The sequence below is a fragment of the Cervus elaphus genome, chromosome 33 (genome assembly GCF_910594005.1).
Source record: "Cervus elaphus chromosome 33, mCerEla1.1, whole genome shotgun sequence".
NCBI lineage: Eukaryota > Metazoa > Chordata > Mammalia > Artiodactyla > Cervidae > Cervus > Cervus elaphus.
The window spans coordinates 27,245,519-27,260,351 of record NC_057847.1 but is presented as its reverse complement, the minus strand read 5'-3'; positions in this window follow the sequence as shown (position 1 = coordinate 27,260,351).

Genomic DNA, 14,833 nt, shown 5'->3' with positions numbered 1-14,833 from the left:
GACAATCTGCCCCTGAGATTTAGGAAATGAAGACAGATGGATGTGTAGATGGTACACATGTCATTAATAAGAAGGTGGAATTATGTTGGAAACAAGACTTTGGGGAGTTCTCAATATGGTGGCATAGAAAGACCCTGAGGTCACCTCCTCTCATGGGCACACCAGAATTACAAATATTAACAGAAAAACTCCTGATTAAGAAGACTGGAACCTACCAGAAAAGATCTTCTACAACTAAAGGTGTAAAGAAAGAACCACAATGAGATGGGTAGGTGGGATAGAGTTGTGGCATAGTTGACTCATAGCTCCAGGTGGACCACCCATAATTACAAACACAGAGAATAATTATAATTGCAGAGGTTCTTCCCAAAGAGTTAGGGTCTGAGTCCCACTTTGCCCCCCACCCCCGCCCCCCCAGCAGAGCTTGCTTTTGGGAAACCCAGAGGCTATGGGAAATAGAGACTCCATTCTTCAAAGACAAAGATAAACTTTAACATGTTCTGGGTCCCAGGAGGAGAAACAGTAATTTGAAAGGAGCCTGGGTCAGACCTACTTGTTGATCTTGAAGAGTCTCCTAGAGAGGCAGCAAGCAATGAGAACTCACCTTAGATACACAGACACTGGTGGCAGCCGTTTCTGGGAGCTGTTCTACCACACAGACACTGGGGCAGGCAGCCATCACTTTGGAGCCCTCCCTCTAGTTTACTAGCCTCACTGCTCACCAACCTGGGGACAGCAGCGTTGAGAGACGCCTCAGGCCAAGCAACTAGACGAGGAGACAGCCCCCTCTACCAACAGACAGGCTGAGCCCACAGCCGCACCTGGACATGGCCCTGCCCACCAGAGGGCGCAGACGCAGCCCCACACACCAGCAGGCAGGCACTAAACCCAGGACCCCCAGAACCCTGCAGCCAGAGACCCTGGGAACCAGTTCCTCCCTCCAGCTGGCAGATGTCAGCCCCCATGTTCCCTGGGTCCTGGCCCTGCCCACCAGCAAGCCTGCTCGAAACCAGCCTTGACTACCAGCAGTCAGAACCCCCAGCCCCGGGACACCCACAGCCCCACAGCCTGCCAGAAGTCCAGCACCAGCTCTGGGTCTGGCTGGGCCCTGGCCCCACCTACCAGCAGGCCAACACCAGCCTTGAGACACTCTGGGCCCTTTTAGATAGCTGCCTTGGGATATGGCCCCATCCACCAGTAGACCAATGCAAGCTTTGGGGCGCCCCAGACCCTGCAGGCAGCTATGTTAGGAACCAGCCTGTCACCAGCTGTGGGGCCACTGGGCCTTGCAGCCAGACCCCAGGACCCAGCTGTGCCTGCCAGCGGGCCAGCACTGCCCCAAGTCTATAAAATATGAAAAACTATGTAATACATCTGAAACTAATATAATATTGTAAATACTGTTCATCAACTATGCCTCAATAAAAATGTTTTAAAAAAAGAAACAAGGCTTTGTTTTTTTTTTTAAGTGTTTACTTTGCCCATATATTCACCTTCATTTCCCTCAGTTTATACCATTTCCATACACTTGGCTCAAATACACACTTATTACTAAAATAGCTGATTAGGTTGGTCAAAGTTGATTCAATAAACATTTTTTTTTCCTATTTTCTAGAATTAATACAAAGTTGACCACTTAACAATGCAGTGGTTGGGACACTCATGCCCGCACAATCAAAATCTAGAAACAGGGACTTCCCTGGTGGTCCAGTGGGTTAGATTCCTGGTCAGGGAATTAAGATTCCACATGCTGTGTGACAAGGCCAAGAATATGTTTATATACAATATTAAGGTCATCTTTTTTAATGTACAGTTTTTAGTGTTCAGTTCATACAACATAAAGTTGTATGACTACTATCATACTCAAGATATAGAATAGGATTATTACCTCAAACACTTCTTTTGTAGTCAAGGAATCCCCAGTTATACTCAGCTCTTAGCAATCTTAGATCTGTTTTCTGTCTTTCTAGTTTAACCTTTTCCAGAATGTCCAATAAATGGAATCATAGCATAGAATGAAGCTCACACATTCCCATCCCCCCGGCCTGGAACCAATCTGGATAATTTCATGAGCAAGAAATAAACTGCTATTGTGATTCAGCTATTATACAGTCTGAGGCCAATATGTCACAGCAAATAGTCAACCCTAACTAATACACTCTCCTTTCTGCCCCTTGTTATATCACCTTGTCAACATGCTATGATTACAAGTTTGTCAGTTGTCTGTAGGTCACTCATAAGAAACATTGTTCCAGGTTCTTGCCATTCATGTGCAGGTGAAGTTGAGAAGCCAAAAAGTAGATGGGATTTCAAAAAAATTCTTAAGTGTTGTAAAGATTTATCTTATGTGCTGACTTCAAATTATTACTAATTTGCTTGTAGTGCTGTGCTGGGAAGTTTTCTGGGGTAGTGTCCAGGCTAATAAGAAAGAACACTGTGATTAATTATCAGTAGCTGTTATGAGCAAATGAGGTAAGAGTGGTGGCACGGGTTCAGAAAATTTTGTCATCCCTGGGGTTAAGCCAATGCCTTGGATGCATTCAGAAGGCCTTTTCTAGCAGCAGGTCCCAGACTTGTAAGTCTCAAGTAAGGGGAACTTATCATGAACTCAACATCTTTGCCATGGCCCGTGTGTATATGAATTTGTGTGATTTATTGGCAGCTGTAACATGCGAACTTATAAAGAAAATTTAGACTTTCCTCTGCCTAGATTCTGCTTGCTTAGGTCAGAAGTCAGGTATTTTCAGGACTCGAAAGTTCTAAAAACACTGTTGAAGGCACAAGCACTGTTACCACCTGAACAGTGGCTAAGCAAATGATTTTATCCTCTAGGACTGTGCCCTAGTATCTTTAAATCTATGACCAACTGACTCCCTGTTTGGTTTACAGACCAACCTGGCAAATATAAGGAAATAAAGAATAGGAAACATTCCATTTATATAGATTAGCCATGGGTGGTTAAGGGCTTCCCAGGTGGCGGTAGTGGTAAAGAACCTGCCTGCCAATACTGGAGACATAACAGACACAGGTTTGATCCCTGGGTCGGGAAGATCCCTTGGAGGAGGGCATGGCAACCCACTCCAGTACTCTTGCCTGGAGAATCCCATGGACAGAGAAGCCTGGTGGGCTATAGTCCATGGGGTCGCAGAGAGCTGGACACAACTGAAGTGATTTAGCACATGGGTGGTTAAAAAGCAGACAGACCCCTTATTTTTACTGTAGGACTTAAAGAGTTTACTTATAGTGGCTCTCAAGTGCTTGGATTTCTTAAGTTACTTGTTCTTAGTTACTATTTTCTAGAGGACAAAATTATGAAATTCAGATATACATACCTGAGTGCAACTAATACTGTACCCAAACAAAAGCTCAGGTTGATCTCTTTAACAAACACATTAAAGATTCTCCTATTTTCACAGGACATGAGAAAGAGTGAAATCTTTCCATGAAAATGAAGATTGCTGAGTATAGTCAAGGAATTCAAGTCATTTCTCATCACGAGAAAAGACTCAGACACATCTAAATTGAAGGATGTTATGCAAAATAACTGGCTTAGAGTCTTTAAAGTAGCCAATGCCATGAAAGAATTAAAAAAAAAAATCACTGCTGAGGGGGTTGTTTTAGATCAAAAGAAATTAAAGATGCATAACAACTAAATGCAATTTGTGACCCTTATTTGAATCTTGTAAAAAACAGAGACAAACAAGCAAAAGACAAAAATGATTTTTTGGTCTACTGGGGAAATTTGAATATAAACTTTATATTGGATAATAGGATGTAACAATGTTACATTTCTCAAATGTGGTATTGTAGAAGGTAGAAGAATGTCATTGCTCTGAGATGATCCTTGTGATAGTATTTAAGACCATGATGTTAAAGTATCTGCCACTTACTCTCAAATGGTTGAAAATATGCGTGCATATTATACAAAGAGAGAGGAAACAAATGGGGCAACAGTTGGTAAATCCAGGTGAAGAATATACAGGCATTTATATTCTTGTCTCCCAACTTTTCTGTAGGTTTGAACATTTTCAAATGAGAAAGCTGAGGAAAATAAATAAATCAAGGAAAAATAAGGTAATTTGTTTTGCTTTTATTTCATCAAATTCAATGTTTAAAATAGGGATGGCAATTGTTATTTTTAAATGTCTGAAATTTTAAAAATAAGCATAAAATTTGGGAAGTGGGGGGAATTACCCTATTATTTCTAACTCATGTACTATACTTTCCCTTTCCAATCTGTTCCTCTGTGCATAAATAAATAACATCACATTGTAATAATTTTCATCATTTTCCACTTAACATTACAATTTCAGCATTTCCTATAACATTACTACTAAAGCGCTTACCATGACTACTTTTAATTTGAGGGAATTCTTTTGAGGGAATAGGTATTTTCTTTAATAGTTCCACAATTAAGACTTCTAATAAACAGTGCTTCAGTGGGCATCTTTGTACATATTTTTTTCTACATTGTGGATTCTAATTTTGATAATAAATTTCCACAGGTGAAATTCCTGGATCAAATGACCATTTACAGAAGACTAGAAACACTTTGCTGTTATTCTTTTAAACTGCTAGTGAGATAGTGGGAGCTTGATAAAAGTGACTCATTTCAAACAGTTACATTTCTTTGAGCCTGAGTATTTTTAGATTACTAACCCTCTTTCCTTGCCCCCCTCCCACAACTAATTGAGGGAGCTTGAGTTTCTCTTTCCCACTATCTCCTCCTTTAGATGTGCTGTTTCAACCTAAGATCCTGGGCACCAAGAGGTCAGTGAGAGTGGTGGGGTGTCTTTAAGCTTTTCAATATTTTACCAGCCTAACAAAAATCATACATAAACTCACAATGAGGCTCAAGTGAGTGAGCTTAGAAGCGCAGTCTCGGGACTTCCCTGGCGGTCCAGTGGTTAAGACATTGTGCACTCAAAGCAGGGGGCCTGGGCTCGATCTCTGTTTGAGGACGTAAGACCCCACATGCCGCACAGCATGGCCTAAAAAAAAGAAGTGTAACATCTGGCCGCAGTCAATCCTGGTGATGACTACAACCCAGCTAACAGTTCACTGGCCATCTGAGGCCCTGAACCAGAGCTCAACTGACCTGCTGTCACGTTCCTCACAGATTATGCGAGATAATAAATGTTTTTTTTTTAGCTGTTGAGTTTTAGAGTAATTTGTTATGCTGCAATAGATAACTAATACACACTTTGGAAATGGGATACGGCCTTAACAGAAACATAAAATGTGGACAAAAAGATGTGAACAAGTACTTCAAGAAAGAAGATGTCTAAGTGATCAATGAGCAGATGAAAAGAAGCTTATCCTTAGTTGTCAGGACATATCATACTAAAACCATTATTAAATAACTTTACACACATACCAGAAAGGCTAAAATGAGATTGATAATCTAAGTGTTGGTGAGGATATGGGGTAATGGGGACTATCATGCATCACTGGCAGGAGTGTGAAATGGTGCAGTCACTTTGTAAAATTAAAAAAAGTTCATATAAACCTACCCCTATTAACCCAGAAAGTACACTCTTGGGTTTAGAGCAAGAGAAATGATTGAATACATTTTTTTTAAAAGTACATAAATATCCTTAGCAGCTTCATTTACTACAGACCTAAACTGCAAATAACCCAAATATTTATCAGTAGGAGAATATATAACAAATTGTGATATATCCAGCAAATGAAATATTACCCAGCAATAAAATAGGTGAAATATATATATATATATGTATGTATATATATCAATTTGGATGAATCTCAAAAGCATCATTTCAAGCAAAAGTAGTATACACAATATGATTCCATTTATTTAATATTCAAAAGCAGGTAAAACAAGTCTACAGTGATAAAAATGAGAATAGTCATTACCTCAGGATTGGTAAGTTGTATTGACTGGAAGACAGGAGGGAATTCTCTGGGGTGATAGAAATATTCCACATTTTGATATGGATGGTCACACAAAGCTAAACACATGTATCTTAGCCCATCTGGGGCTAACAAGGCACCAGAGACTGGGTAGCTTATATTGGGTTGGCCAAAAGCTTCGTTCGTGTTTTTGGTCCACTGCTACAGACAACCCAAATGAATGTTTTGGCCAACCCAATTATTAATGGGAATTTATTTCTCACAGTTCTGGAGGCTGGATGTCTGCGATCAGAGTAAAACAGGGCAAGTACCCTCTTCTGGATTACAGACTCCTTGGTGCATCCTCACAAGGAAGAAGGTGGCCAGGGAACTGTTCCGGATCTCTTGTGTGTGTGTGTGAGCTCAGTTGCTCAGTGGGGCCCAGCTCTTTGTGACTCCATGGACTGTAGCTCACCAGGCTACCCTGTCCATGGAATTTCCCAGGCAAGAATCCTGGGTTGCCATTTCTTCCACCAGGGGATCTTTTTGACCCAGGGATTGAACCCATGTTTCTTGTGTCTCCCGCACTGGCAGGCAGATTCTGGGACCTCTTTTATAAATTAAATATCTGCCTTCATGACCTAAGCACTTCCCAAAGGCTCCACCTTCTAGTACAATCACCTTGGGAATTATTTTAACATATGTGTTCTGGGGGGTGGGGGGAGATATATTCAGACCATAGCAGTACATAAAAAAATTCATAAAATTATACTCTTATGATTTGTTAATTTTACTACCTAAATGTAAATTACAGTTCAATTATATATTGTTAAAAAAAAAAGCCTAAGTCCTTTCTATGGCCTATAAAGTTCCAGGGATGGTGTCTTTGTCTCCCTGTTTGAGTTTATCCCTTGATACCCTTATTCACTCCCCAAACCCACTGGCTTTCTTCTTGTTCCTCTAACACATCAAGTACATTGCCACCTCTGGGCCTTTGCATCAACTCTTCTATCTATAATCTCTGTCCTCAAATAACCTCTCAATTATCATCCTTCACTTTGTTCAGGTCTCTGATTGTCATAGTCACATTTCTTGCCTAAGCAGGCAAGGACTGTTAGTGCTTTATTTGGGAGATACAATCCAACATAGCTGGTCACTCCATGTATTAGTTTCCTAGAGCTGCTGTAACAAAGTACCACAAACTGGACCCTGTAAAACAGAAGAAATAGATTGTTTCACAGTTCTGAAGGCTAGTCATCCAAAATCAAGGACGTTGGCAGGGACACCAGCCATCTGAAACCTGTAAGGGAGATCCTTTCTTGCCTCTTCTAGTTTCAGGTGTTGGCTGGCAATCCTCGATGTTATTGTCTTATAGATGCATTGTTCCAATTTCTGATTTCACCAGCACATGACCATATTCTGTGCATCTCTGTCTTTTCTTCTTCTTACAAAGACATCAGTTGCATTGGAATGGGATCCACCCTAATAACCTCAGCTTGACTTGACTACATCTTCAAAGACCCTATTTCCAAATAAGGTCACATTCATGGGAGACTTCCACATATCTTTTTGGAGAACATGATCCAGTCCATAGCACCCCGTAAGTGGGCTTGATCACACAGATTGACTCTAGATTGGCTGTATGGCAAAACCGTGCAGCCAAACAATCCATCAGAGGGAGCAAGGGAGAGGGCTTATCTGCCTGGTATCCTCCAGTTTCCTGTCTGCCACTGGTCAAAGTTCATTCAGGGGAACTAAAGGCTCTGCGTTTCTGGATGGCATCATTTGGCCCCAGATGCTCAAGATGGCAGATGCTCAAGAAACAAGGCCCTGCAGTTTGGCTTTTCAGCTGAGTTTGGGGAGAGTAGCCAGATGTTCTAGGCCTGTGGCTGGGAAACCATGGGCTGTGGGGAACCATGGGTCCTGTCACCTGCTGTGGCAGCTGAGGAGAAGCAACTGGCTGAGGATGAGACAGGTGGTGGGTAGATGGGTCCCAGGCTCTGCTCAAATGTTACCTGGTCAGGGAGTTCTTCTCTCCAGGAGAGTCCCATCTCCATCTCAGTATTCCTTTATTTTACTTAATTATTCTTCATAGCATTTCTTTCCACTGGTCAGACGATATATTTATGTGCTTATTTGCTTCGCTCTCATGTTACCCATTGTAATTGCGCTCAGCAAACAAATGTCCTGCTCTCCACTCTTCCCCCATGGCCTAGCACAGTTCTTGGCACATGGCAGGGACTCCACATATATTGACTGAATTGAATGACTAGGTGAATTGATGGGTGTAAAAAATGAAAAAGCCTCCATGTATCTCTCCAGTCTGTTGCAGGGTTACGGAGTGGGTGGGCAGGGGGGGCGATCTTGGCATAGACAGGCCCATTGTGAGCAGGTCAGGGCCTAGGTTCATCTGAAGGGAAGGCTCCATTTCCGGTGTTTAAATGGTGCAGCTCCTGGTGGAGGTGAGGAACTGTGGGAACAAGGGCAGGGAGGCCTCTGGGTCATCAGGCAGGAAGGCAGACAGAGCTGAAACCTCCCTGGTGTGAATGTGGAGAGGGGACGGTGTGTGGTGCCCCTGCCCTGCAGGTCATGGTGGGTAAAGAACCATGTCTTCACTTCTTGACCTCTTTCTCAACCTTCTGAGTTATTTTCTGTTTCTGGAAGTGACTGATACTTTTAATCCAGAAATGCTGGTAAAAATCTTCTTTACTTGTATAGCACTACCAATTTTTGGCGTGAATATTGGTGCCACCTAAGCAGAAGAGCTCTACTCATCATCAGGCTATTGCCCAGTTAAGATGTGACGTGTACTGCTTTTAATGATAATGACAATTCTCTGTTTTATTTCTGTCAAGTTCCATGTGCTCTTGGTTTAATGTAACCAATAAGATTTTTAGTCACAGTCTCTCTTTCCTGTTCTTATTTTCTCTGTGGAATCTATTATATAAGTAATCTGGTTTTGAAATCTGAAGGAGCCCATACTGGATTACAGATGAAGAAGAAATTACAACAAAATAGGTGACTGTAATTCATTCAAAATCATTTTTAATGGTAATTTTCTCTATTAATATGATAATGCATATAACAACACAGGTAGAAATATTCCAAGCTGAACAATGTACCACACTCCTCTCACACAATATCAGAGAGCAATAGCAGCTCATTAATTCACCAAAATAGTTACATCCACTAGAAAATAGGCCTAAGATGAATGCAGTGATATGGTGACATTTTCCTCACCCCAATTATTTATCCAAGTTCCTTAGCGTTACTTCACCACTCACCTTCAGGAAGTGGCATACAGAACACTTTCACATATAAAGGGGCTTTCCATTGGCACACGTGGAATGTTGCACAGGTTGTAAGGTTAGTCCTTATACCTAGTTTGGATCTGAGTGATGTGCGTAACAGTGATTTTTGCTGGTCTTGGTTCCAGAGGAAAAGTCTATTCTGGAAAGGTGGCCAGTTGGAGCATTCACGGTTTTTCACAGCTCTCTCCCACTAGGCAGGAAGTTCTTCTGTTGAATGAAATAACACAACAATGCCAGTCTTCTACATAGAAGTAAGTATGTTTCTCTAGTAGACAATTTTACTTCTGGAGCAAAAGATTTTTCTTCTTTTAGGACTTGCTTCCATAACTAAGTCACAAATTTTAACTGAATAATTTTGGAGACAGATGGTTCTTTTTAACTGTGCCTCTTGACTGTATACTTTATCTTTCTATGAAGTGTGCGTCATGTTAGACGCTTAGTCGTGTCCGACTCTTTGCAACCCCGTGGACTGCAGCCTGTCAGGCTCCTCAGTTCATGGAATTTTCCAGGCAAGAATACTGGAGTGAGTAGCCATTCCCTTCTCCAGGGGGTCTTCCCAACCCAGGGATCAAACCTAGGTTTCCTGCATTACAGGTAGATTTTTTTTTTTTTTTTTTTTACCATCTGAGCAATCAGGGAAGCCTGAAAAGCAGGTCCACTTGTAGCAGAAGTGGGGTTCAAACCCACAAGTATATAAATCCATTGGATCTTAAGGCCACTGCCTTAACCACTCTGCCTGGTACCTGCATCCTTCTGTGAAACAAGGGCCTAGAACCACATATAGACTCTTTACAGGGAGTGTAACCACTGCCAACTTAAACTTTTACATTGATCCTTTATGAATCTGGAAATTGAAGGCAGATAATCCCAAGCTTATTTTTTCTTGATTTCATAATATTTTAAAGTTTGCTTTAATTCCAGTGCCCCCCAAATTCACACAAAGAAATGTAGTAGTACATAGTTTAGTAATGTAAATATTTGGGTCATTTGTGATTTTGCCTTATGGATACCATTTTTTAAAAATAATATTTGTTACTGTAAAAATTTTAGTCACTTTCCTATCCCCACTTATTGCTGTCTTGAGACTTTAATCCAAATATGCTCCCCAGCAAATTCACAAATCTTCAAAGTTTTAAATCAAAACCACAAAGTTCTTTATTATAACCCACAAATTGGGGCTTTCCTGATCAGATATTTTAAGTTACACATTTCTTCTTTAGAAAACTCGGGGGACCAGTGAGCCATACTTCCCTAATGAGTGTGGTATTCCTTACAACTCCCACATGGACAGCCTTGCCTGGAAAAGGCAATTTGTCTTGGTTGAATAGGCATTAATGTTAGAGGTATGAAAAAAGGAAGTTGACTTGATTCAGTTTTCACTGGCCTATCCAGATGCTAAATTCAAATTTCATCTGAGGCACCAAAATATAATAGATATGAAATTCCAAAGTAAGGTACCAAGATACAGAATTTCAATCAAATAACAAAGACCAGATTCATGAGACTAAACACCTCACCCAAAGGAGTAAATGAAAGTGTCTAGAAGTGGAAACAGAGGGAGGATTCCAGGAGGAGTATTTTCTTGATGAGAGCTGTGCTGTGATTCCCATCAAAGGATCAAGGGTAGGGAAGGAAGGGCTTCAATAGGCCACCCATGAACAGTTCCCTACAGCTGGGGGGCAGTGGGGGTAGGGACAGGGGACTGATGTCTGACTTGACTCTAGCCCTGGAAATCTTAAAGATCAGGAGAGAGGGACTGGTGAGCATCTTTGGCAATGGTGAAGAGTGCTGTCATTAGGATTGGTCTGCATTCAATTTATTGGAGCAAAGTGGGCATGAGTGTTTCTATTGACCAGCTGTGGGCCACACAAGAGAGAACCATCCTATAGCCACTTTAAGTCCTGCTCAGAGGACACCTGGGATGTGAGTGGAGGATAAACTGGGACTCCTAGAGAGAAAGGGAGTTTGGAGGGCTCTCAGGAGAGCCAGGTCTGAATGGGGAGTTAGGTCTGTCACCAAATGAGTGACACCTGCTCACGTTGAAAGAGCCAGCAAGGAGGCTGCCCAAGAATACATGAAAGCATCTGAAAGACACCTTTGTCAGTCCCAGAAAATGTGATGACATCTTACAACTATCCCAGCCAAGTAACTGTTCCTTTCTTCTCCTCCCCTCCTTACTCCTCTGTTCCTAGAAGAGTAAAAGCCAGCAGGTATTAAGTAGGAGCAGAGATGAGCAAGGAAAGAAGAAGCTGACCACATCCTCCTTCCTGAAGGCTGGACACCTGCTTGTGACCAGCTCTAGATGGTGGAGGAGGATAGAATTCTTATCTTTGAATAAAGATTGAGTGATAGTTGCCCAGTCATGCCTGACTCTTTGCAACCCCATGGACTGTAGCCTGCCAAGTTAGTAATACATTGATTTGGATATTCTAATAGAAAGACTAACGCTTTATATTACCCGTAAGGGAGAGAAAAAATTATATCCAGTGATAAGGATAGAATTACCCTCATTGAGCAAGTTTAAACGGACAGTGTTCCATGTCCGGTTCTAACTGTTGCTTCTTGACCTGCATACAGATTTCTCAGGAGGCAGGTAAGGTGATCTGGTATTTCCATCTCTTTAAGAATTTTCCACAGTTTGTTGTGATCCACAAAATCAAAGGTTTTGGCGTAGTTAATAAAGCAGAAGTAGATGTTTTTCTGCAACTCTTGCTTTTTTATGGTCCAGTGGATGTTGGCAATTTCATCTCTGGTTCCTCTGCCTTTTCTAAATCCAGCTGAACAACTGGAAGTTCTTGGTTCAGGTACTGTAGAAGTCTCGCTTGGAGAATTTTAAAGACTACTTTGCTAGCATGTGAGATGAGTGCAATTGTGTGATAGGTTGAACATTCTTTGGCATTGCCTTTCTTTGGGATTGGAATGAAAACTGACCTTTTCAAGTCCTGTGGCCACTGCTAAGTTTTCCAAATTTGCTGACATATTGAGTGCAGCACTTTCACAGCATCATCTTCTAGAATTTGAAATAGCTCAACTGGAATTCCATCACCTCCACTAGCTTTGTTCATAGTGATGCTTCCTAAGGCCTACTTGACTTCACATTCCAGGATGTCTAGGTGAGTGCTCTAGGTGAGTGATCACACCATTGTGATTATCTGGGTCGTTAAGATCTTTTTTGCATAGTTCTTCTGTGTATTCTTGCCACCTCTTCTTAATATCTTCTGCTTCTGTTAGGTCCATGCCATTTCTGTCCTTTATTGAGCCCATCTTTGCATGAAATGTTCCCTTGGTATCTCTAATTTTCTTGAAGAGATCTCTAGTCTTTCCCATTCTATTATTTTCTCTATTTGTTTGCATTGATCGCTGGGGAAGGCTTTCTTATCTCTCCTTGCTATTCTTTGGAACTCTGCATTCAAATGGGTATATTTTTCCTTTTCTCCTTTGTTTTACACTTCTTTTCATAGCTATTTGTAAGGCCTCCTCAGAGAGCAATGTTGCTTTTTGCATTTCTTTTTCTTGGGGATGGTCTTGATCCCTGTCTCCTATACAATGTCATGAACCTCCGTCCATAGTTCATCAGGCACTCTGTCTATCAGATCTAGTCCCTTAAATCTATTTCTCACTTCCACTGTATAATCATAAGGGATTTGATTTAGGTCATATCTAAATGGTCTAGTGGTTTTCCCCACTTTCTTCAATTTAAGTCTGTATTTGGCAATAAGGAGTTCATGATCTGAGCCACAGTCAGCTCCTGGTCTTGTTTTTGCTGTCTGTATAGAGCTTCTCCATCTTTGGCTGCAAAGAATATAATCAATCTGATTTCAGTGTTGGCCATCTGGTGATGTCCTATGGTTATCTGGGTCATTAAGATCTTTTCAGTATAGTACTTCTTGCCACCTCTTCTTAATTCCTTCTGCTTCTGTTCGGTCCATACCATTTCTGTCATTTATTGTGCCCATCTTTCCATGAAATGTTCCCTTGGTATCTCTGATTTTCTTGAAGAGAAATTTGGTTCCAAATTCAGAAAGGAGTACATCAAGGCTGTATATTGTCACCCTGCTTATTTAACTTATATGCAGAGTACATCATGAGAAATGCTGGGCTGGATGAAGCACAAGCTGGAATCAAGATTGCCAGGAGAAATATCAATAACCTCAGATATGCAGATGACACCATCCTTATGGCAGAAAGTGAAGAAGAACTAAAGAGCCTCTTGATGAAAGTGAAAGAGGAGAGTGAAAAAATTGGCTTAAAGCTCAACATTCAAAAACTAAGATCATGGCATTTATCCCATCACTTCATGGCAAATAGATGGGGAAAGAATGGAAACAGTGAGATACTTTATTTTTCTGGGCTCCAAAATCACTGCAGATGGTGATTGCAGCCATGAAATTAAAAGATGCTTGTTCCTTTGAAGAAAAGCTATGACAAACCTAGATAGCATATTAAAAAGCAGAGGCATTACTTTACCAACAAAGGTCCACCTAGTTAAAGCTATGGTTTTTCCAGTAGTCATGTATGGATGTGAGAGTTGAACAATAAAGGAAGCTGAGTGCCAAAGAATTGATGTTTTTGAACTGTGGTATTGGAAAGACTCTGCAAGGAGATCCAACAGTCCATCCTAAAGGAGATCAGTCCTGGTGTTCATTGCAAGGACTGATGCTGAAGCTGAAACTCCAATACTTTGGCCATTTGATGTGAAGAGCTGACTCATTTGAAAAGACCCTGATGCTGGGAAAGATTGAGGGCAGGAGGAGAAGGGGACGACAGAGGTTGAGATGGTTGGATAACATCACCAACTCAATGGACATGAGTTTGAGTAAACTCCAGGAGTTGGTGATGGACAGGGAAGCCTGATGTGCTGCAGTCCATGGGGTCACAGAGTTGGACATGACTGAGTGACTAAACTGAAATGAACTGAACTGAAATGGACAGTGAGAAAACATTAAAGCTGCTATTATAACTTCATCTGGAACATACAGTTTCTTCCATGAATAGGTTATTTTATCAGCAGGAGTGATGGTTAGATGTTTTTTTAATAACCCACCTTCCATGAGATATCTAAAACATGGTGAATCAGATTCTCCCCTTACATGGATACGAGTGAATGCTCTATCTTCAATAGAATTCCCAGAATGGAAAATGGAAAAATGAAAATTTCCAAGGCCCTAGCCCACGTCTGCTTCCCTGGTGGCTCAGATGATAAAGAATCTGCTCGCAACGCAGGAGACCCGGGTCGAACCCTGGATCAGGAAGATCACCTGGAGAAGGGAATGGAGGCCCACTCCAGTATTCTTGCCTGGAGAATTCCACGGATAGAGGAACCTGTCAGGTTACAGTCCATGGGGTCACAAAAAGTTGGACACCACTGAGCGACTAACACTTTCACTTTCTTTTTTCAATCACTACACTGTTGATCTATTAATACACATTGCAATAACTACACAGAGGTATGTACCTATAGCTGTCCTATGGAAATGGTAGAGCTAGGCTTAGGCTGAATGCAGAAAAGATTGTGAGTTTAAGTTTAAAGAAGTCCTTGGAAAGCTTTGCTGTTTCTCTGGGAGGCACATTCATCCCTTGTACTCTACACAGTCATCACTTGCAATTTACCAAGGTCAAGGCCCTTTAGTATAAGTGATCTCAATTGATTGTCACCAAGTCCCTGTAAA